General features: G+C 40.1%; 1 long non-coding RNA gene across 2 annotated transcripts in view; it reads right to left on the bottom strand.

Annotated features, from left to right (window-relative positions):
- Positions 1-27,320, bottom strand: part of LOC113897041 — an 876,355-nt gene that overhangs the window by 451,393 nt on the left and 397,642 nt on the right. For both annotated transcript variants that reach the window (XR_003512220.1, XR_003512219.1), the window contains exon 5: positions 18,582-18,660. This is a non-coding gene — a long non-coding RNA (uncharacterized LOC113897041). The remainder of the gene's footprint in view (positions 1-18,581; positions 18,661-27,320) is intronic.

Raw genomic sequence — 27,320 nt, forward strand, 5'->3', positions numbered from 1 at the left:
GGTTCAGAAGGAGGCCCTGGTAGGATGTGAGAAGCTGAAACAAAGGGGATATCCAGGATGTTTCTTCGTCCCTCTCTTTGCTTTTGGTGTCTTCATCGGCAGTGGCTTAACGTCCTACCTTGTGCCATCACCAAATGCGGTGTGTATCTCTTTGCAGGGCGGTTCCCCATCATAGTCCTCCAAGTGGACTAGACCCTTTCCCCTTGTTTCTTCAGCCTTCCAGGGGCAGTGGTGCTTTCCTGCTGCTGTCGATGTTTACTTTGATCATACAAGACTTTTGTAATTAGTTCCTTTGTTTAAAATCCCTCTGCTGACCTACTGAATTGTCTCGCTGTTTCCCTCAGGGACTGTAAATGACATATACCGAATATGTGCACATTTAATATAAACTTATCTGGCACTACTCAAAATGGGCATACAATAGACTAAGGACTTAAGTTTTTCTACCTCTTTGTGAGGAAGTAGAGAAATGCAAAACTAGAAGGTAGGACTCAAGATGAGAAGGAGCAGCAAAAATCTAAACTATACACAAGTCCTCTTAGAAAAATGTAAGTTCAGAGGAATATCTAGAAGTTGATTTTCTAGGCTTTTAAGTTAAAAAGATGAGTCATTCTAAACTACTCTCTACTCTTCAAACTTTCCCCACCCCCACCATCTGCTTGGTCCTTAGTTCCCTGTATTCTACCTCTCAAATGTTTCTTGAATCTGACCCTTTTAAAATTCTTTTGACATTCCATTGGCTCAGGCAGATTCATACTCATCTCCTTAAAGTGATTTCTTCAACTCATCTTCTGCAAGACTGTCAGTGAGTGTTTTCTAAAAGTTAACTGCTCACATAAATACCTTACTTAAAACCACCTAATTAAGCTTATTTTCTATACAATAAAATTTAGATCCCTTTGCATGTCATATATAACCCTTATCCTTATTTGTGTCTTCATACTTCTCTATTTTCTATAAACATCAGCTGTCCTGAAATACTTGCAGTTCCTCAAATAAGTCATACAATGTCTGCTTTTGCAGGTATGCAGCTGTGATGAGGGTATACACAATGTTCTCCCCCTTCTTCTTGGCTGTGAGAAAACTAATTTGTCCTTCAAAACTCAGTTTGCCTATCAGCATTCCTAGAAAGTGTTCCCAAGCCTCTGTAAGCAGAATGAAACACTCTTTGGGCTTGTAGAGTATCTCAGTTTGCATATATTTGCCCCTGTCATGCGGAGAAGGCAATGGCACCCTACTCCAGTACTCTTGCCCGGAAAATCCCATGGACAGAGGAGCATGGTAGGCTGCAGTCCATGGGGTCGCAAAGAGTCGGACACAACTAAGCGACTTCACTTTCACTTTTCATTTTCATGCATTGGAGAAGGAAATGGCAACCCACTGCAGTGTTCTTGCCTGGAGAATCCCAGGGATGGCGGTGCCTGGTGGGCTGCCGTCTATGGGGTCTCACAGAGTCAGACATGACTGAAGCGACTTAGCAGCAGCAGCGGCCCCTATCATGACTCTAGTCTCTATTTACCATTCTATCCCCAGCATTGAGCCCAATATAGTTAATAAACTATAGGTTTATTAACTGACTGGAGCAGTGGTGGCTTGAACACCTACTTTGGTGTGCATTTCCATAGAACTTCTCTGAGACTCCCCTCAGAGAGGGTAGGGAAGTTCTGTAGGCCATTGATTCAACTATGTTCCAGACTTTTCTCTCTGGAGTACACAGGGCCGCAGTCATGAGCCCGTTCTAGGTCACCGTTGACCCTCTACTCATTTGTCTGTCTTTTCTACTTCTAGAAGCTCAGAAGCTGAACAGAAATAATTGCTCTGGTATATAAAGTTGTAAGGAAAGAAGATCATCATTTGTGATAGACACAGATACACACAAATGATGATCTATGTGTGAATTATATATATATATAATCGGAGAAGGCAATGGCACCCCACTCCAGTACTCTTGCCTGGAAAATCCCATGGACGGAGGAACCTGGTGGGCTCCAGTCCATGGGGTCGCTAAGAGTCGGACACGACTGAGCAACTTCACTTTCACTTTTCACTTTCAGGCATTGGAGAAGGAAATGGCAATCCACTCCAGTGTTCTTGCCTGGAGAATCCCAGGGACAGAGGAGCCTGGTGGGCTGCTGTCTATGGCGTTGCACAGAGTCAGACACGACTGAAGCGACTTAGCAGCAGCAGCAGCAGATATATAATGTTATTTCATGGTCAAATACCTTACAAATATTGATTAAAAACAACCAAAAACTGCTGAGTGAATGAATGATCTCTCCCACTACATCTTTCCTCATACCCAGAACTGAAGTAATATCAAATAAAAGATTATTGTCAAGAAACCATAGACTTTTAAACCTTCAATTCTTACCTCCATGCAGTTATCTCAGCCTGGAATGTCCTTCCCCTCATTCTCTAACTACTAATCAGTCAAAGCTGAAATCAAATGCCATCACTTCTGTGAGTGTCTTTCTGATCTGTCAAACAAAATACGCAGCTTCCTCCCCTTCCCATTGCTTTCTGTCATTATTTCTATTTGGCATTTACTTCAGTCTGCTTTGTATGTTAATATTAGGCTTTTCGAATGTCTCTTCTATGTGTGATTTTCTTGAAGTCTGGACACTTGTATCCCTTATCTTATTTTCTTAGAACATGGCACACTCATTGGCACATAGAAGAAACCTAATATATATTTAGAGAATTGAATTAAATGGAAATATATGAATTAGTCAAAGAATTCACATATGGATTATTTTTGGACTGTAAATATATTACATTGTGTAAAAATACTACGAAGCTGATGAGCTCTCAACAATTCTGTGAGGTGTCAAAATTTGAAAGTAGAACCTTCAAAACATGAATGAAAGCAGCACCTTCAAACTTCTGTTCCCACCACTTCTCTGCTGTTTACCCTCAATCTCACATGATAAGGTTAGGTCTCAACCTCTCAAGGCCTTGCTAAGGTATCTAATACTAAAAATTTAATATCTAATCCTCCCAAGAGCAGTTGCATTTTAATCAGAAACTCTTAAAAAACACTGAGATAAACGGAACCAAAGGAACAAATCCTGGTGGGACTTCAGACAACTTGATGATTGGGAGAGGAAGGATAATGAGTCAGGGATGAGCTTTCACAGTCTCTCTCAAAGCACAAACACCAGCAGTTGCTGCCTCCTTTTCTGTCTGTATTTGAGCTAAATGAGTGACACCACCCTTATGGCAGAAAGTGAAGAAGAACTAAAGAGCCTCTTGATGAAAGTAAAAGAGGAGAGTGAAAAAGTTAGCTTAAAACTCACTATTCAGAAGACTAAGATCATGGCATCCAGTCCCATTACTTATGGCATTATAGATGGGGAAACAATGCAAACAGTCAGAGACTTTATTTGGGGGGCTCCAAAATCACTGCAGATGATGACTGCAGCCATGAAATTAAGACACTTGCTCCTGGGAAGAAAAGCTATGACCAACCTAGACAGCATATTAAAAAGCAGAGACATTACTTTACCAACAGAAGTCCATCCAGTTGAAGCTATGTTTTTTCCAGTAGTCGTGTATGGATATGAGAGTTGGACTGTAAAGAAAGCTGAGCACTGAAGAATTGATGATGCTTTTGAACTATGGTATTGGAGAAGACTCTTGAGAGTCCCATGGACTTTAAGTATATCCAACCAGTCCATCTAAAGGAAATCAGTCCTGAATATTCATTGGAACTGAATATTCACTGAAACTCCAATACTTTGGCCACCTGATGTGAAGAACTGACTCATTTGAAAAGACCCTAATGCTGGGAAAGATTGAAGGTGGGAGGAGAAGGGGATGACAGAGGATGAGAAAGTTGGATGGCATCACTGACTTGATGGACATGAGTTTGAGTAAGCTCCAGGAGTTGGTGATGGACAGGGAAGCCTGGCGTGCTGCAGTCCATGAGGTCACAAAGAGTAGGACACAACTGAGTGACTGAACTGAACTGAACTGAACTGAGTGAGTTCAGTTCTGACTTCAGTTCAGAAAGTCACTCAGTCATATCCAACTCTGCGACTCCATGGACTATAGTCCATGGAATTCTCCAGCCCAGAATACTGAATTGGGTAGTCATTCCCTTCTCCAGGGGATCTTCCCAACCCAGGGATTGAACCACATTGCAGGCAGATTCTTTACCAGCTGAGCCACCAGGGAATCTTAAGTTAGAATAAAACATAGATTGCTAAATACACAGTGTTAAAGGGACTACACAGTAGTTAGATTTCAACTCTTGTCAACAATCACTTGAATAGATTTCTGTTTTCTCCCAGATAGAATAGAAATCAATCCTTGGAATAATTTAAGCATTTGAGAGTAGACTCCTATTATTTTAACAATGCATGATAGATAGGGAAACAAATATTGATAGAAGCCCAGTGGTACTGTCAACATGAAAAACGCTATCAGGTGAACATTATTACTGTCTCCCTGACTTTGGTCCATTACACAACTGCTTTGCTAATGTCTCAACAGAACAGTAAAACCGAAGGCATCTGTAGGGAATTGTTGATATTTATCAGGCAGGAGGGAGAAAGCAATGGCTACCCACTCCAGTGTTCTTGCCTAGAGAATTCCAAGGACCGGGGAGCCTGGTGGGCTGCCGTCTATGGGATTACACAGAGTCAGACATGACTGAAGCGACTTAGCAGCAGCAGCAGCATCAGGCAGGAGCAAGTCAAAATGAAAAGAAGGTGAAGTCAAAGAAATAAACCATGTGGAGCATTCACCAGACATATCTCTTTCAGAGAATGTGACACACTCTGAGGTTAAAACCTCATCTCATTAACCTCTACTGAATTTTTTTCATGCTTTTGTAAATACCTATAGTTTTAAACAGGCATGTGTCAGATTGTGTGTGTGACATTATTGAGCAATTCGTGTTATAGACTTGATTCTTCAGTGCTCACCTTAGAAAATAACCATAGGCCAAGTCAAGGCCAAGAGAAGGCTATGGAAAGCAGAAAGGGAAAGTAGATGAACCAAGCAGGGGAGAGGTTCAATTATTCTGCTTCTATAGGTTGTCAGGTAAGATTAAATTCTCTGGTCCCTCATGTTCAGCAAGTGGCTTCTTCTTAGAGATTTGCTTTACAGTGTTGCCTTGTCAGGTTTTTTCTTTGTATTCTATGTGTATGAATTAGAGAGATCAGACTCAACATTTATTTGTCTCTTACTCCAATCATCATTTGATTTGGGCAAAATAAGGAAGAAATTAAAATCCACTTTAGTGGCACCCAATCGTCCCATCAAGCACTGCCTCCCACCTTTAAGGTCCCCTTTAAAAACTTGCATGGGATGCTTTCCTACAATCATAGATGATTAGAAGAAAAGACTAGAGATACTAACAGTATCACTCCTACTCAGAGTAATGAAACTAAAATCCTTAGAGGAAGAAATGAAGATATTAGAGTAAGATTTCAGAAAGCAGAAACAAAGTGGGCAAATATAGGGGCCATATAACTCATAGCCAGTTCTATGAGTGAGTGAGATGGTCTAGCTGTCTAGACTAGATGAACCAAAATACAAATTTGGAAAGCCATTATGACTCACAAATCAAAGTGTGTGTGACACCAGAAACATCTGCTTTGTCATTGACTTTGCTGTCAGCAAACCACACTCAAGACTCATCCCTTTGATGTACTTGCATTCAAATCCTCGAGAGGAAAAAAAAAACTACCACAAAGTATGTTGCTAGTGTAAGTGAGTTCTGCCTTAAAAGAGTAAGAGAAAACAGAAAAATTCACAAGTAGTTATTCACATTGCTAAAGGGAAAAATAAAAGAATAAAAACAATTATTCCCATATGATTACAGCAACAAATCCAGCATCTCAGAAGATGAGTCAAACATTTATTCACCATAAATAAGACATTTGCTTAAATGTCTTCTAAGCAAACAGTTGAATGGCCTGGATAAAATTTAGACTTTATGATCAGCACTTTTTTATATAACAGAGGAAATAAAACTTTTCCAAATTCAAAAGAAGTCCCTGCTACTTTCTTTAGATTTCTTATGAAGAATATTAAACTTATTCATGTTGATGACTAGAATTTCTGGACATCTTGGTTATTTTTTTTGAATTCTCAATGAGTTATAACTCCTGGTGGGGAATAAAAATACATCCAATATTGTATCTGGAAGGCAGTTCAAAAAGAGCTTGAAAGTTGTGCAAAAGTGCTTTCAAGTTATTGGGATGGCTCAAGTACTCACTTTTAGTCTAAACTGAATTCAGCACTAGAGAGAATAGCACAGGCAATACAGGCATGAGGCATGATGTTACCAACTGGAAACTGGCTGGCAGTTATGGACATCCCATCTCAAGAAGCCACCAAAATTCAGGAGCATTGCTAAAATACTCAGAAAGGCAAGTGCAGGGCTAATTGGCCAAGCCACCCTTTCTATCCAAAGACAGAAGACAGGCAGGACAGAATTATGGCCAGTCAAGGAAGTAACTGCAACATATCCAAGGGCAGTGTATTTGTCAGAAATGTGTTTGGCTGCAAATAATGCAAAGCCTACTTCTCAGTGGCCTTAACAGAGACCTATTATTTCTCATATAATAAGATATCATCAGATGGGAAGTTGCTGCTGGCCTTGATTCTGTATCACAACAATTCTGAAATTCTCTCAGCCTTTCCCTCATGGCTGCAAGGTGTCTGTCTCAACCTCAGGCATCCAGTGCACATTTAAGAAAGGAAGAAGTCAGGGGGTGAGAAAGAACATCCAAGTCTATTACTTTCATTAAAAAAAAAAAAAAAAAAAAAAAAAAACCTGTTCTCAGAAGCTCCACAACACATTTTTATCTCATTAGGCAGACCTGGATCACTCTGATACTACAGCTACCCACCTACTTAGGAACGATTTTAGCTTCTTCAACCTTTATGTGGAAGAGTAGTTTTCCAATAGCATCTGACACAGGGAATCATATCAAAGGAGGCACTGCCTTCTAAGTCTCTCATTCTGCTCTCCTACTCCAAGCAGAGCATGCAGGGGAGAGAAGGTGAAGGCGAACCCAGCATTTCACCCATGCGCCAAGAACCAAACGCTCACATTTGACTTGCGCTGATGAGGAGACGGGGGTACAGAAGAGAAAGGTCCTAAATTGCAAATGTCTTTTAATAAAGTATTAAAATGAACATAACAGAGTCTTAAAGATATAAAATGAGGGTCTTCTACTAATTTAAAGAAACATAAAAAGAAAAAAAAATGGATTAGTTAAGGGAATATTCCATCAGCTGGAGAAGAGGCTTTGACTGAATACAACTAGTAGCTCTTATTAGAGGGATAAAATAATTTCATTCCTGTACACCTAACAAATTCAGACTCCTTACTAAATTAGTTACACTAAAGTTAACTATCAATTTATTACAGGATCCCGGTGGATAGATTCAGGCCTTCTTTAGATAAACCTCTTTTGTTTTATGAAGTTCCGATTGAAAGGAACACTTAAGAAGACATACCTCATTAAAATATACACAACTAATTTTTGTGAGATCCTCAGATGTGTTGCTATCTAATCAGATACATGCTTGACAAAATTGCACCTGAATAGAGCCTGGTTTATTTGGGAATAATACATGACTTTCTAGGAATAAATTAATTATTGTTGTCAGTTCTTCAGTTTCTTCAAACTAACTTTGGGGGATTTATATCCCCTCCACATACACACATCTGACAAACTGTTTAACTGTATAGTATTCTATCATTTCTGTCATCCTAACTCAGCTTACACTTCCTCAAGGAAGCATAGATACTCTTTCAAGTCTAAAGTCAAACTAAGTAAGTCATTTTCCAACTTAATTAATTCTGTTTTATTTAATTAAGGGAAGCCATTGGAGCCAAATGTTTGTCATAGTGCTTCAGACATAAAACTGGAAATTTTTAGATACTTCTAATATTCTGAAGGAGAAATACACTGGTTTGATTTAGTATAGTTGAGATTTCTGATAGTCCACTCCACAAACATTTATAGAATTTCAATTATGTGCAGTCACTGTGTTATATGCTATGAACTTACAGAGGAAAAAAATATTTCTGGGCCTTGAGAAACTCAAAATTCAGCTACGGATATACTACTAGTAGCATAAGCTAATATCCATAACACACTGTGATAATTACCATGACAAAAATATTTATAAAGGGCTAGAGAAACACAATTGAGAGAATAACTATACTGGTGTAAAGTTTATTATTAATTTATGAAGGAAAAATTAATTAAATCAGTTAATCAAGGTCTGAAAGTTGGCTAAATTCTTCTCTGTTGTTTGAGAGAGCAATGTGTCCTTCTAGGCATGAAAGGAAGAAAATCATTTCTCACTCAACTCAAGCAAAGATTCATAACCTAAGTGCTGGCTGCCTCTGAAGAAACCTGCAGAGAAATTTTCTTATACTGCATCAGGTATAACAGAAGGAAACAGCTGGAAGCTGAGGGGTAAATATCAGCAGGTCCTGTGTGATTAAAAAGAACTGCCAAATGCAGTTGGTATATTCCTCCTGCCAGGAGGATCTTTTTCTCTTGGTTCTGTGCTAAGTTTAAAAATAATAAATAATAACAGTTATCACTTGTTGAGTGTCCACATGTCACTTACATAAAGTCTGGCACTGTGAAATGGAATTTACATATATTATTTTTAGATTGTATAACAATCCCACTATAGAGTAGACATTATATTACTTCTATCTTAAAGATGAGAAAACCATGACATAGAAAGAAAATCATCCATATAAGAGGAGGACTCAGAAGTTGAGATCAGTGTCATTTGACTTCAGGGCTTAAGCGCTTACCACTATGCCACAGAAGAAAAGATGACACCATTATTGATGCCTCAATTCAAGAGCAAGGGGAGGCCTTCCTCCCTGGGCCTCTTTTTTAGAGTTTAAAAACTGTTCTGCTGCTACTGCTAAGTCACTTCAGTCGTGTCCGACTCTGTGCGACCCCATAGACGGCAGCCCACCAGGCTCCACCGTCCCTGGGATTCTCCAGGCAAGAACACCGGAGTGGGTTGCCATTTCCTTCTCCAATGCATGAAAGTGAAAAGTGAAAGTGAAGTTGCTCAGTTGTGTCTGACTCTTCGCAACCCCATGGACTGCAGCACACCAGGCTCCTCCATCCATGGGATTCTCCAGGCAAGAGTACTGGAGTGGGGTGCCATTGCCTTCTCCGAAAAACTGTTCTAGGTTAGCCAATACTTTTCTTTCCATTGCTGCCAATTGATATTTTTTTTCCCCTTTCAAGTCTGAGTTTTGCTCGTAAATATTGTTTCTATTTCCACTCTCACTGGCAAACACAGCTGGTTTGGGCTGTCAGAGCTTCAAAGAACCTTCTGCAAAGATTTAAACTATATGAAAATGTTAGGCAGTTAGAATAGAAAAAAGAAGTCCAGAATGGCAGTGGCAAAAAGACAAGGAAACGAAAAGCCTATGAAAATAGAACAAAGGAAGGTCTGAGGACCAGAGTGAGAACCTCAGGTAAAAGAAACAGCCCTCCTGGCTAGCCCAGCTTACACAGGGTAGGCTCAGGGGGAGGAGGAAAAAAACATGCAAAAAAGGGGGCAAAAATTGGGCTGGAGGGCCTCTCTTCTCTTCATGTCTTTTGGGTCAACATGCTCTCATGCCTCGAGGATATGTTTTCCTTTACTTTCTAAATAAAACTGAGCTGTAACACTGGTCTGTATGAGAGCTGTAACACTGGTCTGCTGCTTCAATTTTTTGTTGTATTGAGACAGAACCAAGGAAATTACAAACTCCCCTGACATCTATGGTGCTGTGACTCAGTTTAACGTGGCTGAAACAACCTCGGCTAGGCCCCTGCAAGGAGGAGGCCAAGCACAGCAAGAGCCCAAGTCAGCGAAAGCTCTCGTGGTGGAAGCTGAACGCAAAGAAAACCTAGTGCAGGGGAAGTGACAAGAAGCCCAGCATACTGGAAACTGGGACAGCGAAAAACAAACTCAGCAGAAGGCTCATGCGGCTCAGTCTCAGATTCCAGAAGACCTCCAGTTAAGGTAGGATGTCCTCGTTCCTATGGTTGGAAGGACATATGGCTAAGGAAATCTTAATTCCTTTACAATCTCTGGTTCCTTGTTTCCTTGAACCCCCCATGAACAGGCAAGTGTCAGTCAGTGCAACTGAGGGACTCTGGCAGGGGCTACTCGTCAGTGTGTCCCAAAGGCTCCACTATCTGCTGGGCCTCAGTAGCTGTTACGCAAGCAGGTGGGGGTTCTTCTGTCCTTAATTTTCTTTGTGCCAAGGATCAGGCCAATGAAAACTGTGAGCACAGGTCAGGGATTTTGCAGATATTCTGGCAGGTTATGAAGGGGATTCCTCGGCACATTTTCCACATTGGTTTTTCCCCCGTCCTTCAGCTCCTGTCTCCTGGGACTTGAGCCTGGCCAAAACCCATGGTGCCTGGCTTCAGGACCTAATGAAGCTCAGGCTTATTTCAAAAATTCAGTTAGAGACACAAGGATAGGTAAGAGGTGTATTTGTTCAGATTCAGAGAGAAGCACACTCCACAGAGTGTGGGCCATCACAGAGGAGACTGCAGTAGGCATGGAATGTGGTGTGGCTAGTTTTTTTGAGCTGGGTGATTTCACATGCTAATGAGTGAGAGGATCATCCCAACTACTGGGGAACCACCCACTCCTTTGACAGTGCCTTGGAACTGTCCTGGCACTTCTGGGTGTGTCATTTAGCTTGCAGATTAGGGATCAAGGTTTGGTTGAATTTGATTTGTCATCTTGGACCCATCTGATTTTAATTGGTTTATGGTATGCCCTTAGGCTATGTCATTCTTTCAAAAGTTGTGCCCTGCTTCGTTCTCTCCTATTTCATGCTCTTTTCCTGAGCCCCATCCGGGCCCACAATGTTTCCTCTACAATATTCTAGAGGGACAACCAAAAAAAAAAAAAAAATAGCTGGCCCTTGAAAAGGAAATACTGTATAATATCCAATCCCTCTAGATATTCAGGCCTTCATCTTCCATGTTTCCTTCCATGTTTCTCTCCATGGACCCACTAGGGCAGGTGACAGTCACACAATGCCTGCTAGAAGTCCATCTGTTGGCATCCCTTCAAAGGCAATTGGGCTTCCAGGGATAATGTTGGCCACTTTGGGAGTTAGCCCTGCAGGCTGTTTGGGCCCAAACCCTTACCACCCTTCTCCTAAAGTTACAAACATACCCCTCCATCAAATCTCCCCTCCACTTCTATGGTACATCTGGTCTGTTGCCTCTTATCAATTTGTTCTTAAGCCACTTACTAACTCCTACAACCAAGACCCTGCCCCCTTGTAGGCAACATCACTCTACCCCACTTATTAAAATACTCTTAATGCCCCTAACAGGACCAGATAACCCACTCCTTTGTCATTACTTCTGTTATTACCTAAAGTGGGTCTATGACAATTAAATGTTTACCTTTAGAGACACCCTAAACTGCTCTTATGGAGGACTAGGGGTGGAAGGTAATGGCACCGCATTCTAGTACTCTTGCCTGGAAAATCCCATGGATGGAAGAGCCTGGAAGGCGCCAGTCCATGGGGTCAACTGAGAGTCGGGCACAACTGAGCGACTTCACTTTCACTTTTCACTTTCATGCATTGGAGAAGTTGATGGCAACCCACTCCAGTGTTCTTGCCTGGAGAATCCCAGGGACGGGGGAGCCTGGTGGGCTGCCGTCTATGGGGTTGCACAGAGTCGGACACGACTGAAGCGACTTAGCAGTAGCAGCAGCAGCAGAGCAGTAAGAGGATAAGGCTTATGGCTGCTTCACCAGTTTTCCAGTCTCAGGGCACAGGCTTGGATTGCTTTACATCATGCTATTCCCATTTGCAGTGAACAAACTGGCAATAAGATTACAGCCCTTTAATCATCTATTATTATACTTTACATACAATGTCACATATATTTCAAATGTACAACATCTTAAGTTTTGGCAAATATATATTTCTATGAAATCATCACAAAATAGTGGACAAAATTGCCTCATACCCCTTGGAATCTCTTCATTCCCTTTCTCCAGCCCCATCTCTACTGAACTGCTTTAGGTCAGGACAGACCAGTTTGCCTTTCTTAGAATTTTATGTAAATGAAGCCACAGAGTGTTTTGTTTTTGCACACTTTTTTTTTTACATAATATAATTAGAGGTCTGGATATGCTGCTACATATGTCAATAGGTCATTCCATTTTACTGGTGAAAGTATTCCATTACATACATGGATATACCTCCTCATGTTTGTTCATTTATCTAATGGGCACTCGGGCTGTTTCTGGAGCTTGATGCTTACCATACTTAGGTCTACGTGATATCAACTTTCTCTAGCAGTCAAGTCGCTGGTTTTCATAGATCTGTCAATCCTGTTAAAATTATCATGGTGTCGAGCTAGAGATGGTGGTGGTGGCTGAGGAATAAGAAGCACTCTAGGTTATAACACTGCAGATTCCTATGATGATTATCTGAAGTTCAGCAGCTTTTCTTGAATAATGCTTCTCAATCTGTTGTAGGCCTAGAGTCCTGAAATAGTTGTTTTTAGCAATTTTTTTCCAGTTTGTCATTGCTTTTTGGGGACAGGATTTGCCAACCTATTCACTCTGTCATTCCAAAACCCCCCTGATTTTTGTCTTGCTGTAATTTTTCTGACAAGTTACATGAAGAGAAGGATAATTCCTACTTCGAAGAAAAGTTTCAGCTAATAAAAGAAATAGAATACATCCCCATGTAACTAAAATACAAGACAAAGACCAGGGCACTGTGTGAATAAGCAACCACTGTAAGTGTTCCATTTGGAAAGGATTAGGAAAAGCATCCAAAGAGGGCAAAGCATTTGAATAAACCCTGAAGGGTTGGTAGGATTTCAATAGATACTGAAAGACAGAACAGAGTCATGGCATAAGTAGTTTACTGACCTGGGAGTTGTTTAATTGCTCTCTCTTTGTAAATTTTAATTGTATTATAGTACATGATATATTTTATTATGAAAACATTTAAATAATACAGTTGGTAATGTTGTAGCATCTCTCTTTACCTTGCCTCCCTCATCCTTCTCCCTCAGTCTGTCTCATTTCTGTCTATTTACAGACTTTTCCCTATGCATTAATGTACATATATATGTAACAATGGATTCCTGAAAATCTGAATGGAGTGAGTTCACCACAGTGAGATAAGGGAAAACACAAAAACTTAGACTAGGCTTAGGTCGATACAAATATCTATAGAGATCAATAACTGGGGACACTTGGTTACTATTGCCAGCAGTGGCAAAAAGTTTACTACCTGAGTAAGCATAAGCAAGCTACTTGGTAGTTTATTTATTAAGATAAGCTAGGCAATGCTAACCCCCATGAATCCCAAAGGCTTAATGCAATAAGAGCTGGTTAATAACAAATCCAGTGTTCTTCAGTTTGTTACTAAAATGGAGGAGCTCTTCCATTCCAGCTATGCAGACTATGAAGAAGAGAGAGCAAAAGATGGCACGTGATATATCATGGTTAGGTCTGGAAGTGATGTATATCATTTCTGCCTCCATCCCACTGGAGAGAATTCAATAGCAAGTATGTTCAAGGTGGGCTGTCAAATTTGTCATTTTGTGTGCCCAAGAAAAGTTTAAAATAGTTCAGTGAATTCATATCATTTTCTCTGCCACAAGTTTCCTTATCTGTGAGGTATGTAGTCAACTAGATGATGATAACAGCCTTCACATTTCTATCCTTTTATGAGTATTACATTCAGTGAAAGAATCTGACCTCACTTTAGCATTCAGGTGGATTGATTTTATTTTAGTTTTAGTCATCTTTGTTAAGACTTTTGCCTACTTGTCACTATGTTGCGGTCATATCAAGTTAAGAGACTATCGGATACGAGGGTAATCTGGCTGCAACGGCTGTCACCTCACTGAGCACCAGGGCTGGTTTGGCTGACTAGGTGAGCATCCCCTTTTTCCCTCACCTCTCTGTGTGTGTTCCTCCTGAAGGTGCACACACAGTCAAAGAGGATGATCTTCCCCAACAGAGGACCATTCTTCAGTTGAGGATATACAAATAGCTGCCCTCTGCTGCTAGAACCTTCAAACAAACTCTCAAGGTCCATTTGTATGAGGAATGCATAGTGATCAAACTTTCAAGACTCCAGACACATCTAACTGATGTGCTGCATGTGGCATTCTGCCTTTAAAAAAAAAAAAAAGTAAGATTATCTGAATCATTTTTTTTCCTTAAAAAAATATCCCAAATTTCAAAAAGCAGTGGAAAAACGTAGAAGCAGAATTAAATCATTGGTTATCTTCCAGGAAAAAAACCCTAACATTTTGCTAGTTATCAGTTCAGTTTGCTGAACTGAGTTGGGCTTACACTGATTCCTATCTCCATGTGTCCCTTAGTAAACTTCCTTATTAACTTCTGGCTAAGTTAATTGACTCAGTTTCCAAAAAATCCTTGTGGAATGGAGTGATCACATTAGCCTTTCCTTGTCCTCAGGACAATACATACCTGTGTCCTGATGATTAGATGTTCTGGGACTAACTCTTCAATCTTACCCTTCTCAGAGAAGTCCTTTGGGCATAGCAAGGTACTATGATTCAGCCAGCAAGGCCAGTGAAGATAGTGTTATTTTTGTTTTACTTTTCTTTAACTTAGTTACATCCCATCAGGCAAAGAGCGATTACTTTAAAAAATATAAGGCATATTGCATAAGGCCCTAGGGAGAGGAGGCATTCTGAGTTTTCCACCTTCTACATAATTATTAGAGGCAATGGTATTTTACTCAGTCATAACAAGGAATGAAATATTGTCATTTGAAGCACCACGGATGTACCTAGAGATATTATGCTTAATGAAATAAGTCAGGCAAAGAAAGCCAAATACTATATGATATCATTTATATGTGGACTCTAAAAAATAACACAAGTGAATATATATGCAAAACAGAAACATACTCACAGATACAGAAAACAAATGTGTGGTCACCAAAGCAGAGAGGAAAGAAGGGAGGGACATAGGGGTATGGGATTAACAGATACAAACCACTACATATAAAATAGATAAACAATGAGGATATACTGTATAACACAGGGAGTTGTACCTATTATCTTGCAATAACCTAAAATGGAACATAATCTGAAAAAATACTGAATCACTATTCTGTACACGATATGCTGAAACTGATATAGCATTGTAAATCAAACATGTGGTGGTGGTGGTGGTTTAGTTGCTAAGTCATTGTCCGATTCTTGTGACCCCCATGGACTATAGCCCACCAGGCTCCTCTTGGGATTTCCCAAGCAAGAATACTGGAGTGGGTTGCTATGCCCTCCTCCAGGGTATCTTCCCAAACCAGGAATCAAAACCATGTCTCCTGAATTGCAGGCAGATTCTTTATTGCTAAGACAACACTTCTATTAAAAAAGAGAAAGCTTAGGATAGCAGCCCTTCCTCAGATCATCCCAGGGTAACCTGAGGGTCATTCTCAAAGTGTTATCTATTTGCTGCTGCTGCTAAGTCGCTTCAGTCATGTCCAACTCTGTATGACCCCATAGACAGCAGCCCACCAGGCTCCCCCATCCCTGGGATTCTCCAGGCAAGAACATTGGAGTGGGTTACCATTTCCCTCTCCAATGCATAAAAGTGAAAAGTGAAAGGGAAGTCACTCAGTTGTGTCTGACCCTCAGCAACCCCATGGACTGCAGCCTTCCAGGCTCCTCCATCCATGGGATTTTCCAGGCAAGAGCACTGGAGTGGGGTGCCATGGCGATTAATCAAAAGTGTTTATTATGAAGACACAATGATTCTTAGCATTTAGTAGATCTGGAGTTAGAGATGGGAAGTGGCTGCAATGCTCTGGACAATCTCACACAGTGAAGAACTGTCCTGCTTAGCCACCAGGCAAACACTGGTGAATACTGCCATGGAAAAGCTATAACTTTCAGATATCCATAAGGCAGATGCTAAGACTTCATTAACAGCTTTCCTAGGAATTAGCATGTCCTATTTAGAACTAGCTCTTTTGAGGAATACTAATTGTCAGAAATGCAATGCCATGTGTGTATACTTCTTTCTCCATCATGGAGGAAGGAAGGAGGCAAATTTCTGGGAACTGTAAATCACAATAACATAAATAAGAAGAGCCATAAATACATGCACACATTCCGTGAATGGTTTTCTTTCTTTTGTGTGTGTCAGTGTGATAGCAGAAATAATTATACTCTAGTGCTTGCCAAGTTTCTTAACACAGTAACAGTTGCAAGTCATTCTCTTAAATTAATAGAATTCTGAGAGCAAATATTACTAAATATCATGAAAATGCTTCTCATTATTCTACATATTTTCTCTCTGTATCTGTGTGTCTCAACAGGGCCCTAACAGTTTCAGCAGGGGCAGGAGTTCAGCATTTCAACACATGTGCTTTATAAATGTTGGAAAATTCACAAATTTATTTGCCAGCTAAACTACGTAATCAGATCATGATTTATTCTCCTAGAGCATGGCTATTAGGTGCTTTTTTCTTTCCTTTTTCAAAAGGGGCAAAAAGTGCTATAACTCCAAGAAGAGTTTTGCCAATATGTACTTGCTTAAGGTAGAAATATCAGTCTTCCTTGGATTAAGTTAATGGTATTAGGTGTGTTGTGCAGAAATGGTCATTAAGAGTGTTATTAAAAAATCTATTTATTCCCTTTCCCATTATAGGCTTTGCAAATGCAGACCTGCTTGCAATTTCCAGAAAACTAGCTACTTATTTTCTAGCCAGTATACCATTCAGAGAATTACACTAGCCTTGCTTCTTACAACAAACACAAACTGATTGTCTCAGTCAGTCCCTTTATCACTAAACCTCAGCTAACTTCAGTTTGGCTCTGATATTTATTAGGTTTGAAGGGGAGGGTTAGGGATGGGCTCCTTTCTATCCCTATGAACACATGCTAACTCTACTGTAGGAGGAAGAGGCAATTTAGAATCTTCACAGAATTTTAGCAAAAAGGGAAAAATCATGCAGTGAAATAGAAATTAGTCTATGTTGAAATCTTTGCACATTCTCAGCATGATTATATTGATAAGTATTATATTGATAAATACAGAATAATCTCAGTGGTAACTCAGGGTACAAAGTATCACTGAAACAAAACCATAAGTTTAGCTTATGGATGCAGAATCAGTTCCTAGACCACTGACTTTTCACCAAAGACAAATCTGATACCTAATTCTGGCAAAGAATAAGCATCTATATACCAAGCTTGCTTTTATTTACCAAGGATAAATAATTTGATTTGATTCAAAGATAGCCTTAAGAGATTCCATTTTCTGTCACAGGAAGTAGCAATTTCGAAGTTATCTATGATGTACATACAGAATGCCATGCATCCACTCTCAGAGACAGTGGCCAAGCACAAGGAGAGAAAACATTAGTATTATTTTAATACCTTAAATATGCTTATTGTTTTCTCTGCAGTATGACGCTATTTTGGAAACTCAGAATGTCTTTGAATCAAGGGTTTCAACGCTAAAAGGAAACTCAGAGACCAACTGAACAGTTTCCTTTGCTTTATATTATAGTTAATGGAAGTTGAGGTATAGTGACGTAAGGAACTATGCTCAAGACCATCCAAAGTAATAAAGACCTCCATCACAACTGCCTCGTTTACAAAATACCTTTCTATTTTTTTCTGGAGAAAAATAAAAGTATATCTAAAAAGGAGCAGTTGTAATGTTTATCGCTACTAGGAAGTTCTCATTACTGGGTTTTAGTATAGGCCTTTAAGATAGTGTAGAGGATGAATTTCACTTATCTTATGCTTACTGTATGTGTTACAACTGAGGCAACTTTGCTAGATAGTCTTATATGAGAAACCAATGTTTTCATATTTTGATCAGACTCTAAGATCTTTTTTCATATTAGAGGTATATATATTCTAAAGCATCATGCATAAGATTTAAGATACAAGTCAAAATAAGGTCTTCCTAATCATCTCTCCCTTTATATTTTTCTCCATTCACCACATATTATTAAAAAAATGATGATACAAATTATATAATATTGAATCAGAGTGAAATTGTTTTGCTCTAATCTGATCAGGTATCTCATCTAAGCATCTATAATCTATTGATTAGATCACAAGCTTAAATACACAAAGTTCAAAGAATTATAACGAATATGCCTTCTCAAGCAGTAAATTCTACTTAGAGGTGAAAAGAGATCACATTCATTGAGACAGTGACTGGCAGCATAAATAAGTCTATTGCAGGAAAGTGTATATTTTAAGGGTGCCGTTAAAACTCTTCATTGAGAAGATAGCTGTTGCCTTGAGAAGAATTCAGAGATAGGAACTCTTTCCACTAGCAGCCCAATGGAATGTCATGACTTTTTTGACCTCAGCCATCAATATTATGGCTTCTAGCCATCCCCTCTGTTCTGGTCTGAGTGCACAGGTGGCAAAATGACAAATAAAACAGTTGGGGCACAGGTTAAAATGTCAGTGGCAGAATTTGAGCCACTATAACCTAGGGAGTTGAGTAATTGTAACAGTACCACAGCATCTGTGAATTCAGACAGTGCTATTCCAGAAAGTGAGCATTCCACTTACCTTCCCAGAATGAGTTAGCTCTGACTTTCTTTCATAGATATCTCACTTGTAATAGAGCCTCAGGTTTATCCACTTAATTCTGTAATAAAGACAGACAGAATCTGGGAGTCACATTTTCTGCGATCAGCTCGCCTAGAAAAAGCTGGATAATCAATACTACTTTGGACCACAGCCATTTTCTCAATTTACTCTAAAGCAGTGAACCTGTGATCTCAATAATTTGTTTCATTTTTTAACCTACCTTTAAATAAATAATATCTCTAGTTACTCAGCATGCTGAGTAACTAAAATGTCTTACAGATTAATAATTAGTTGAACACAGTTCTAGCACTACTGAGATTCCTATTAAAATTTGTCATTAAATTGGGTCTTACCATTGAATATCTTGGAAGTATTGCCACTGTCATACTATTTGTAAAGATAATTTTATCTTCAGAGGTTCATTTTACCAGTCCATAAAAGGACACTTGACTTAGTACTACAACTTAAAAAGAAATAATAATTGGTGCAGTCTTTAAAACACAGGAGTACATGTGTCCCATTTGCTTTGGGTTGTATCCAAGCATATTGCCACAGATCGGGGCAGGGGATGGGGGAGATACTCCTAGAGAATGATGATTTTGATGCTGTTCATTTGGGTTGCTTCTCACTGAAATGTTTTGAAATCTAAAACTCTACTTTGCCATTTTCATGAGTTATTTAAAGCATTCCTTCTGCATACTTGAGAATGATGAGGATTTAAGGGTGCCAAGAACTAGCTGAAGCTGACTGTGAGTGAAATCTTGTTTTGGAGTCCTCCTATCTCCCTACAAATGTCACACTCTCTTGAGGAATGGTAAGAAATCCTGTGGACTTTAGAGATATTTCACATCACCTTTTTATTTTCTTAAATATCCAGTTTGATTTCATTTTCTTCTCATTTTGGAAAATAATATTTAAATAAAACTTCTTGCTTTTATATTCTTTGGAATCAATGAAAAATGTTCTCTATTTCTCTCTCTCGCTCTCTCTCTTCACTCCATCTTTTTGGGACTTGCTGTGACAATTCAGAAAAAAGTAAGAGCACTAGCCAATAACCTGAGAGTCTGGAGTTCATAATACACATCAGAAAATATTTCTAGCTATGTGTATTTCTTCATCAAAATCTCTCTATCTGCACTGCCCATCTGATGGTCACTCCTAATGGCATCCCTTTACTTGTGTTCTTAAGAGTTGTTTTCAGATGGATTTCTTTCTATTTACACATTATCCGCAGTGGTCTACTTTCTTTGTCTAGCTAACAGCAGCTGTTTACCTATTTGCAAGGAATATTTTTCTAAGGTATGTTATTGAAGCCCCTTGCTGGGGTAGGAAAAGATTCCAAAAGCTTTAGTCCTGACTATCTGGTACTGTCTCTTCTTTTGGAATATATCACTGCATATGCATTTTAATTAAACCCAAACTGCATTCACAGAGGGGTTTATGTGTCACCAATTATTGTGAATGAGGCTTTTTCCTCTCCTTTCTGAATATTTAATCATCTGTCTTTCAACATGTGTGGAAAATGCAGTATAATTATTATAAATAATATCTTTTCCTAAGCATGAATTTGGGATTCGGTCAGTTTTTGTTTTTTGTTTTTCTTCTAGCAGCTCAAAAAAAAAAACAAAACACACACACTTCAATTGTCTTACTGTGGGTGTTTTCTAAAATACAGTCACAAAAGAGATTCTGAAAATGACAATGTTCTGTTTGATATTTATTCTCTCACACTGACTTCCATATCAAAATGACTAAGTTGGGAAGACAAAAGATGCTTTCCCAACTGCTGGCAACACAAAGCTCCTTTGTATTCTGACTCTTCTCTTTCTTGTACATCAACATCAATAAGTATTTTGTGGGAGAGACTGAAATGTCAGTCTTTTGGAGGAGCAATCAAGTCCAGTTTATTCTTTGCTCTGTAATTAAAGCCTGTTTTTGTGAGGAAAGTAAACCAATACCCAGCAGCCCAAGATAAACTGCCTGCTATTTTTAATCTTCAGTAACCCTTTCAATAGTATGCACCCTTTGAGACTGGCTACAGTTCTACATTCTTGAGGCAACAGAAGAAAGATTCACAGAAGACAATAGTGGGTAATAGTTTTACGGTATTAAAGTGGGATGTCTTCTTTTAAATGCTTGTGTCTAAACAAATCGTGCTACAAAGGAGGAGGATGGAAGTGAAGGATTTGATGCACATGCTTCATCCACCCTACATGTGGATGTGGTCCTTCCTTCCGTTTCCCTGAGGAAGTGCCAAACCAACTCCAATGTCTGACTTCGTTACAGACTTGAGGATATTGAAAAGAAAAGAAAAGAAAAAAAAAAAGTTACGAGAGATAAAGAGGAGAGTTTAAAACTGGTTATTAGACATTACTTCTCCTCAAATCCCACTGTGGGGGTCCCCTAGAGTCGGCTTCCTCCTTAGCTCTCAAATGACAGCCACTCTACTCCTAGGACACCCTCATCCTCAGAAATAAGGACAGAGAGTTCTGCTCAGCTCTCTCCTTCCTGAATCCTAGGCTCCGCTTGTTATGTTTGCTTGCTAGCTTCTTTCTTTAGAAAAGAGAAAAATGTTAACACCATGATAATCTCTTCAGTTTAGAAAAGCAACTCTTTCAGTTTTTAATACCCGTTAGGGATTCATCCATTCAATTCACCTCTTGTATTATTTGGTATTTATACAATTAAAAGGTACCTTAAAAGGATTGCCTAAACCAAAATGCAGCCTCCCCCCAAAGATATGTAGAACCAATCCTATGAAAATTGTAAGTAGTGATATTTTGAACAGGTAAGTCTTTTCTCCTTAGCTCCTGAGTCATAAAAGGGCCATCTCATTATGAACTGCTCTGCCCTGGTTATGGAAAATGTATAATACATAGCATTTGTAAAGGATTCTCAGGGAAAACACCACCTTCACTCCTGAGACTTTAATACATCAACCCTCCATTTCATTACTGTCTAGAAGAATACAGTGCAAGTCACAAATGTGACCCACATATGGTATTTAATTTTTTTTTTCTCCTGGGCACTATAAAAAAAGTAAAAAAGAAAGAGGTGAAATTAATCTTAGTAATATATTTCATTCAACCTAATATATCCCCAATATTGTCATTTAACACCTGCTCAATATTAAAACATCATTAATATTATTTCTCTCTTTTTTCATAAGGAGGCTCTGAAATTCAGTGTGCATTGTACATTTAGAGCACATTTCATTTCAGATTAACTACATTTCAAATGCTCAATACCATACAAAACTAGAGGTTACTGTACAGGACAGCACAGCTCTACACCTTCACTCTCAGGTGAGTCCTTTATCGAGACCGAGAGACTGAATGCAGAGGTGGACAATTGCCAGGCCACCTGTGACATAAATTCTGATCCAAATAAGAAGTCCAGGAAGTCAACCCACAATGTCTCCAGCAGTTGGTCCAGAATAGTAAAAACTTGGTCACGGACTTTCAACTTTGCTGTCCCTCCTCTACCCCTCATCCTTCTATCTTAAGATCAACCAAAGAAAGTCAAACATGCTCCCCAAACAATCCCATGAGATACTCATGTTAGCTGCCTCCAGTTTTGCATACCAACAAACTCAAATCAGAGCATAACTGAAGCCGTCTCTTTATTCACTTGAAATCTTTCCCACCCTTTTACCTGCCTTTGAGTCACTGTCAAACACAAACAGTGGCAGCTAATTGCTTCGGCGAGTTCTAAATTAACAGCCTCTGCATGTGATTATTTGGGTGGTCTTAGGTTATTTCTCCGGAGAAGGCAATGGCACCCCACTCCAATACTCTTGCCTGGAAAATCCCATGGATGGAGGAGCCTGGTGGGCTACAGTCCATGGGGTCATGAAGAGTCGGACACGACTGAGCAACTTCACTTTCCCTTTTCACTTTCATGTATTGGAGAAGGAAATGGCAACCCACTCCAGTGTTCTTGCCTGGAGAATCCCAGGGATGGGGGAGCCTGATGGGCTGCCGTCTATGGGGTCGCACAGAGTCGGACGCGACTGAAGTGACTTAGCAGCAGCAGCAGCAGCAGGTTATTTCTCAAGACTTGAGCTTCACTTTTGATTGTGTAGAAATTTTCCCTTTCATTTGAAAATCCAAATATGTGAAATCAATGAGGAAGGTGTGCAGGAAGGATGCTTTGGACCCAAAGCTACATGAAGGTGAGTAGCTACATTTTGCTGAAGACACACACACTGTGGTTTGTTGTTGTGGAAGATATTACTTTGAGGTAGTGGCGGACAAATGCTCACCATGATTGAAGCATAATGTTGGTAGGCAGCTGAGAAAAGAGTCCTTGCTCATCTTTTCTTAAAAGACATGCACTTGCAAATTTTGAGAGGAACACAGTCCTAATATTCCTAAATTTTCCACAATCCATTTTCCACTCTGTAGCCTGTGCCTATAGAGACACATTTTAAAAGCTCTCCAGTAATACTGGCTGGAAGTTGAGTTTCTTAGGAGCAGGCAAGATGTCTGCCCAAAACGTGGGATTAATGCTTCGTTTTTGGCTGAAGCTAAAGTAGGGAGAAAACCCAAAAGGAGAACAGATCACTTCTGTGGCCATGCAAACAGTGCAGTAACATATAAAACAGTACTAAGACAATCTAGAAAATGTTTTCAAGCCCAGCAATATAAATGCTATTTTTAAGACTTGAATTAAAAGAAAATTTAATCAAGGGAAACATATAATGCATTTTTTTTCCAGAGTTGAGTAAAAATTGGATCTATCTCTTGTTAAAGAAATTTAAGGATTTTTTTCTCCCAAGCGGTGACTCTCTGCTTAGAATTCTGACCCATTAAAATGGGTTTAAGGTGGCCAAAGTGAAAATCTTTGAGTTTTGAAGTTGCCTTTAAATAGAAATTATTTTAGGAAAAATAATCAAATGAAATCCATCTGAGGGAATCATGAGACTCTCTAGAAAATGAATATCTAATATTTACAAAGCCAGTATGATCTGAGAGTCCAGGGCCCCCTATTACTATATTCACCATGTTACAGCCACACCTTGATGCAAGGAACCTTGTGGACTTGAAAGGGCCCGCAGAGTTAATCACTTCCCACTCCTGCAGTAACTAATTCTCCGGCAGTCTTCTGCTCAATCTGCTTCAAAATGTTATATGAAATGCACTATTTTTATATGAAATGCACTATTTCTCAGATTCTGTCTAAAGAAAAAATCTTCCTCTCACGATAGGTCTGCTTTGTGATAGTATTACATTGCAAAAATGTAGCATTCCTGCCCTCAAAAAGATTTACAATGCAAATATCATCTAAAAAGGGAAAATTACATCACCTCACTATGAAGATGAGCTTCAGTTCATCTATCACTAATTGAGAAACTTAGTCAAATATTAATATAAATGTCATATCTCTGTCAGACAAGACCCGGAGAAGCGGTTTTGATTTGGTCATAACTTACATCGTCTGTGAGCCTTGATGTCAGCTATCTTGCCTGTGCAGCAAGGGTCTTATCTAGGATGTGAATTTCATTGGAAAGCTGGCTGTCTTGAAAAGGAAAGAAGAGATGAGAAAGAAAAACTAGACTCAGAAGACCAACAGCATTTTCATTTGTGAACAGTTCAGATTAACTCATAAACAACAGGAACATTTCGATGACCCTCTGTCTGCTGTCTGCATCCCTCATCTTTCGGCAGAAACTGGCCCAGCCAGGGTGATCCCTCTCCACAGTGGTACAGAGACTAAAGCTGTTGCTGGCACATGGTCCTTGTCACAGTGTAGCTGCAAGACACTGTAAGACATTAGGGAACCAGTGAAGACATTCAGTAATGACAATTCCCTCCTTTTTCTGTTTTAGACCTTTGGTATCTACTGATATTTACTGAAATAGAAAATGTCACAAGGTGATACGAGAGTAAGAGAAATCCCTCCCTACTGCCAAATGCACACACAACAGTCTTCTGAACCTATGCCCTCTGCTAAAAGCACATCATATGTGATTTGAAAGCTTCCAGAGATTAAGTCTCAGAGAAGGCAATGGCAACCCACTCCAGTACTCTTGCCTGGAAAATCCCATGGATTGAGAAGCCTGGTAGGCTGCAGTCTATGGGGTCACTAAGAGTCGGGCACGACTGAGCAACTTCACTTTCACTTTTCACTTTCATGCATTGGAGAAGGAAATGGCAACCCACTCCAGTGTTCTTGCCTGGAGAATCCCAGAGACGGGGGAGCCTGGTGGGCTACCGTGTATGGGGTCATACAGAGTCAGATACAACTGAAGCAACTTAGCAGCAGCAGCAGCAGAGATTAAGTCTACTAAGGTATCTATTTTGTGTCCTAATTATGTGACCCACAGTCATCACTGCTAAACCTGTTTGGTGTTTGTTATTAGTAGTGTGTCACTCTAGGCTTCAGGAATTTGGCTTCATCCTTCTCATGTTAAGGGCCTCTTGTAACATAGGTCTTCCTTCCCAGATTATACCTGGCTAAGCATATTTATGTATTGTTCATATGTTGTTAGCATTTTATGCTAAGTCACTTTTATGTATTGACTCAACCCTACAGGAAATATTTGTAGTAAGAAATAGAACTATTCAATCATACAGATGAGGAAACTGAAGTACGGAGTGGTTAAGTAACTAGGACTAGATTTCTCAGCCAGAAAGTGGCCAAGCAAGTTTCGAACCCAATACTTTAGCCCCAGTCTCGCAGCTCTTAACCACCTACTCTTAACCAGACTACTGCTTTCTGAGGACCAAGTCTATGTTTTTCTTCTCTCTGCTCCCAGGTCCTAGTACAGGCCTGAAACAAATGCACAGTGCAGCAGAATCTCTATGTAATACTCTCACACTGAGGTGTAGATGCTCAGCTAACATGATCCTTGGAGCTTATTAAGTGCTGCGTCCTCTACCAGGCTGACCTTGCCATCATCACTATTGCTCAATCTGGACTGTTCTTTCTTGTCTGGGATTATTGATAAAGTCAAGCTGATAACAGCACTGTGATCGCAACTCTGCCTTCCAATCTGCTCCTTCCTCTAACTCTAGTTTACCTCTTCCAGTCCCTCTTTCTATTTCTAAATGCAATGTGAAACCTCTATGTACTAAACAATGGGGGGAAAAATGAGCAGATACCAATTTGTTAGTTATATAGCAAAGGGGACTTATTTATAAAAGTCTAATTTTAGAAAAGTCTTGTGTAGGTCACTGTAACTTTTGCTCAACCATATCTTCAGGAATAGCACTGGTTAAAGATGTTGATATGATTATACCACAATGCTATCCCTGAACCAAATCATCATTAGTGGAACAAGTCAGTTCCTTTTGCTTCAAAACATTTTCACCTCATCTATGCAGCTATCAAATGTTTCCAATCCTTCTCAGCATACATGTTTTGGAAACCAACCAAAGCAGGAGAAAGGGGTATGTGCCTTCTATGTGTTTCTGCAATATGAGTGTTAATAGTTTCAACACTGGGAAGGTAAGGACCTTGTCCTGGAGTGAATATTCAAACTGCCTAGAGGCCAAGCACTTTCCTAGAGGTCAAACATTTTCTCCAAATTAGGAGACTATTATGGAACAGAGAGAAGGATATTCCTGAGCCTTGAACTTCATCACTGGTTCCGTCCACTGGTGCTGAGGATACAATGCTAAATAAGACAAGTCCTAGGCTTCAAGGAGCTCATAATCCATCAGAGGAGACAAACTGTTTCTCAGTGTTACCTATTACAATAGTAATTTACATAACATATCACGTGAAGAAACACATGCAGGAGTGGCTACATATCAAGAAGTTTCAGGAGGGGAGGCGCCAAGATGGCGGAGGAGTAGGACGGGGAGAACACTTTCTCCCCCACAAATTCATCAAAAGAGCATTTAAACGTCGAGTAAATTCCACAAAACAACTTCTGAATGCCGGCAGAGGACATCAGGCACCCAGAAAAGCAACCCAACTCTTCGAAAGGAGGTAGGAAAAAATATTAAAAACAAAAAAAAAGAGACAAAAGAGGGAGGGACGGAGTTCCGTCCCGGGAAGGGAATCTTAAAAAGAGAGAAGTTTCCAAACATCAGGAAACCTTCTCACTGCCGAATCTGTGCCGAGCTTTGGAAGCACAGAGGGCAACATAACAGGGAGAAAAAATAAATAAACAATTTAAAACTCGCAGATTGCGAGCCCTACGGTAACTCCCCCAGCAGAGAAGCAGCGCAGACGCCTGCATCCGCCATTAGCAAACCGGGGCTGGGCAGGGAGGCGCGGCGTGGGCTGCATCGCTGAGAGTAAGAATCTGGCCTGAATACCCTGAGCGCTATCTGAGCGAAATAATTTGGGCTAGCAAACCAGACTGTGGGATACCTACCACGCGAAAAGCCAGCCCTAACCTAAGACCGCCAGGCCAGCGCACGGAACAAAGGACTGAACAGAGATAGCCGGCTGCAGACCTTCCCCCTCCGGTGACAGGCAGCCAGAGCCAGAAGGGGGCAATCGCAGCCCCAGAGAGACATTATCTATAAAATTGTAAGCAGGCTTCTTTGCTAACTAAAACTTCTTGGGGGTCTGGACGGTCAACATCTGCCTGAGAAGGTGCGCCAGTTTTACATCCAGATAACCGAGTGGCGGGGAGGCGATAAGTCGCAGCATTGGCGCTCGCCTGGGAAGAGCAAATTGGCGCTCGGACCTGGGAAGAGCACAAAACGCAGGCCCAACTGAGTCTGCGCCTCTGAGGACTACCCGAGTGCCTGAACCTGA

This window comes from Bos indicus x Bos taurus, chromosome 8 (assembly GCF_003369695.1).
Source record: "Bos indicus x Bos taurus breed Angus x Brahman F1 hybrid chromosome 8, Bos_hybrid_MaternalHap_v2.0, whole genome shotgun sequence".
Taxonomy (NCBI): Eukaryota; Metazoa; Chordata; class Mammalia; order Artiodactyla; family Bovidae; genus Bos; species Bos indicus x Bos taurus.